Raw genomic sequence first — 4,347 nt, forward strand, 5'->3', positions numbered from 1 at the left:
ATTTTTGAAAAATGGAAAGAAATTGATTTTGAAAATATATGATTGAAAAGATATGATTTGAAAAAGATTTGATTTTGAAAAATTATGAAAACTTGAAAAAAATTTGCATTAAAAACAAAATCCTCCCTCTTGTGCCATCCTGGCATTAAACGCCCAGAATGGTATCCATTCTGGCGTTTTAACGCCCAAAATGCTACCTTTTTGGGCGTCAAACACCCAGCTAGGTACCCTGGTTGGCGTTTAAATGCCATTTTTCCTTCCTCACTGGGCGTTTTGAACGACCAGCTTTTTCTGTGTTATTTCTCTGCTGTATGTTCTGAATCTTCAATTCTCTGTATTATTGACTTGAAAAGACACAAATTTAAAAAATTTTTGAATTTTTAATGATGAGGAATAATGAAAATGCAACTAAAATCAAATAAACAATGCATGCAAGACACCAAAATTAGAAGTTTGTATACTATTGACACTAACAAATTGAGAATGCATATGAGAAACAACAAAACACTCAAGACAAGAGAATTTAAAGATCAAAGCAAGGAAATCATCAAGAACAACTTGAAGATCAATGAAGAACATAATGCATGTAATTTTCGAAAATTAGAAGAATAAAGACATGCAATTGACACCAAACTTAAAATTAGACACTAGACTCAAACAAGAAACATAAAATTATTTTTTGATTTTAAGATTTTATAATTTTTTTTGGATTTTTCGAAAATTATATGGAAAAGAAAATAAAGAGATTCAAAATTTTTAATAAGAATTCCAGGAATCATGCAATGTTAGTCTAAAGCTGCAGTGTAAAGAAATTAGACATGGCTAGCTGGTGGACAAAATTGTGATCCTCAAAGTTGGTCTCTTAGTATTCGTGTGTAAAATCAAAAATACCCCAAAGAGATCATGGTGTGATAAATTGGGATCTTAATAATCCCTGGTGTGATCATAACTCCGTTCAACTTAACCAGCAAGTGTACTGGGTCATCCAAGTAATACCTTACGTGAGTAAGGGTCGATCCCACAGAGATTGTTGGTATGAAGCAAGCTATGGTCACCTTGTAAATCTCAGTTAGACAGATTAAATTGGTTTATGATGAGTTCGAAAATTAATGATAAATAGAAAATAAAATGGGATAGAAATACTTATATAAATCAATAGTGGAAATTTCAGATAAGCGTATGGAGATGCTGTGCTCCTCTTGAATCTCTACTTTCTTATTACATTCATCCAATCCTTCTTACTCCTTTCCATGGCAAGCTGTATGTAGGGCATCACCGTTGTCAATGGCTACATCCCATCCTCTCAGTGAAAATGTTCCTATGCTCTGTCACAGCACGGCTAATCATCGGTCGGTTCTCAATCAGGTTGGAATAGAATCCCTTGATTCTTTTGCGTTTGTCATCACGCCCATCCTTCAGGAGTTTGAAGCTCGTCACAGTCATTCAATCCCAGAATCCTACTCGGAATACCATAGACAAGGTTTAGACTTTCCGAATCCTCATGAATGCTGCCATCTATCTAGCTTATACTACGAAGATTCTGTTGGGGAATCTAAGAGATATGCGCCCGGCCTAAGGTAGAACGGGAGTGGTTGTCAGTCACGCGCGTTCATAGGTGAGAATGATGATGAGTGTCACGGATCATCACATTCATCAAGTTGAAGTGCAACGTATATCTTGGAATAAGAATAAAAGAGAATTGAATAAAAAGTAATAGTAATTGTATTGAAACTTGAGGTACAGCAGAGCTCCACACCCTTAATCTATGGTGTGCAGAAACTCCACCGTTGAAAATACATAAGTGAAAGGTTCAGGCATGGCCGAATGGCCAGCCCCCTCCTAAGATGAAGAATAAAACAAAACTGAGACCAAAGATGTAACGTGGTCAAAAGACGACTAATACACTAGTAAAAAGTCTTATTTATACTAAACTAGCTACTAGGGTTTACATGAGTAAGTAATTGATGCATATATCCACTTCTGGGGCCCACTTGGTGTATGTTTGGGCTGAGCTTGATCTATCCACGAGCTGAGGCTTCTCTTGGAGTTGAACGCCAAGTTATAACGTGTTTTGGGCGTTCAACTCCGGGTTGTGACGTGTTTCTGGCGTTTAACTCCAGACAGCAGCATGTACTTGGTGTTGAGCGCCACTTTACGTCATTAATTCCCGAATAAAGTATGGACTATTATATATTGATGAAAAGCTCTGAATGTCTACTTTCCAAATCCGTTGAGAGCGCGCCATTTGGAATTCTGTAGCTCCAGAAAACCCATTTTGAGTGCAGGAAGGTCAGATTCCAACAACATCAACAGTCCTTTTGTCAGCCTTTTTCAGAGTTTTGCTCAAGTACCTCAATTTCAGCCAGAAATTACCTGAGATCACAGAAAAACATACAAACTCATAGTAAAGTCCAGAAATGTGAATTTAACATAAAAACTAATGAAAACATCCCTAAAAGTAGCTTGAACTTACTAAAAACTACCTAAAAACAATGCCAAAAAGCGTATAAATTATCCGCTCATCACAACACCAAACTTAAATTGTTGCTTGTCCCCAAGCAACTGAAAATCAAATAGGATAAAAAGAAAAGAATATACTATAAATTCCAGAATATCAATGAATATTAATTATAATTAGATGAGCGGGACTTGTAACTTTTTGCTTCTGAACAGTTTTGGCATCTCACTTTTTCCCTTGAAGTTTAGAATGATTGGCTTCTCTAGGAACTTAGAATTTCGGATAGTATTATTGATTCTCCTAGTTAAGTATGTTGATTCTTGAACACAGCTACTTATGAGTCTTGGCCGTGGCCCTAAGCACTTTGTTTTCTAGTATTACCACCGGATACATAAATGCCACAGACACATGACTGGGTGAACCTTTTCAGATTGTGACTCAGCTTTGCTAGAGTCCCCAGTTAGTGGTGTCCAGAGCTCTTAAGCACACTCTTTTGCTTTGGATCACGACTTTAACCACTCAGTCTCAAGCTTTTCACTTGGACCTACATGCCAAAAGCACATGGTTAGGGACAACTTGATTTAGCCGCTTAGGCCTGGATTTTAATTCCTTGGGCCCTCCTATCCATTGATGCTCAAAGCCTTGGATCCTGTTTACCCTTGCCTTTTGGTTTTAAGGGCTATTGGCTTTTTCTACTTGCTTTTTCTTTTTCTTTCTATTTTTTTTGCCATTTTTTTTGCAAGCTTTTGCTTTTTTCACTGCTTTTTCTTGCTTCAAGAATTAATTTCATGATTTTTCAGATTATCAATAACATTTCTCTTTGTTCATCATTCTTTCAAGAGCCAACAGTTTTAACATTCATAAACAACAAGATAAAAAATATGCACTGTTTAAGCATTCATTCAGAAAACAAAAAGTATTGTCACCACATCAATATAATTAAACTAAATTCAAGGATAAATTCGAAATTCATGTACTTCTTGTTCTTTTGAAGTAAAACATTTTTCATTTAAGAGAGGTGAAGGATTAATGGATTTTATTCATAGCTTTAAGGCATGGTTACTACATACTAATGATCATGAAGTAGAGACACAAAACATAGATAAACACAACATTAGAAACCGAAAAACAGAAAGAAATAAGAACAAGGAATGAGTCCACCTTTAGTGGCGTCTTCTTCTTGAAGGACCAACAATGTCCTGAAGCTCTTCTATGTCCCTTCCTTGCCTTTGTTGCTCCTCCCTCATTGCTCTTTGATCTTCTCTTATTTCATGGAGAATGATGGAGTGCTCATGATATTCCACCCTTAATTGTTCCATATTGTGGCTCAAATCTTCTAAGGAAGTGTTGAGTTGTTCCCAATAGTTATTGGGAGGAAAGTGCATCCCTTGAGGCATCTCAGGGATTTCTTGATGATGAGCTTCCTCATGCATCTCTTGAGAACCGTGAAGGGTCTCTCTTGCTTGCTCCATTCTCTTCTTGGTGATGGGCTTATCCTCTTCAATGGAGATGTCTCCTTCTATGATAACTCCAGCTGAGTAACATAGATGGCAAATAAGGTGAGGAAAAGCTAGCCTTGCCATGGTGGAGGGCTTGTCGGCTATTTTGTAGATTTCATTGGAGATGACCTCATGAACTTCTACTTCCTCTCCAATCATGATGCTATGAATCATGATGGCCCGATCTATAGTAACTTCAGATCGGTTGCTAGTAGGAATAATGGAGCTTGCATGAACTCCAACCATTCTCTAGCCATAGGCTTGAGGTCCAGTCTTCTTAGTTGAACTGGCTTGCCTTTAGAGTCTCTCTTCCATTGAGCTCCTTCCATACATATGTCCATTAGGACTTGGTCCAACCTTTGATTAAAGTTGACCTTTCTAGTGTAGGGG

This window comes from Arachis hypogaea, chromosome 4 (genome assembly GCF_003086295.3).
Source record: "Arachis hypogaea cultivar Tifrunner chromosome 4, arahy.Tifrunner.gnm2.J5K5, whole genome shotgun sequence".
Lineage (NCBI taxonomy): Eukaryota > Viridiplantae > Streptophyta > Magnoliopsida > Fabales > Fabaceae > Arachis > Arachis hypogaea.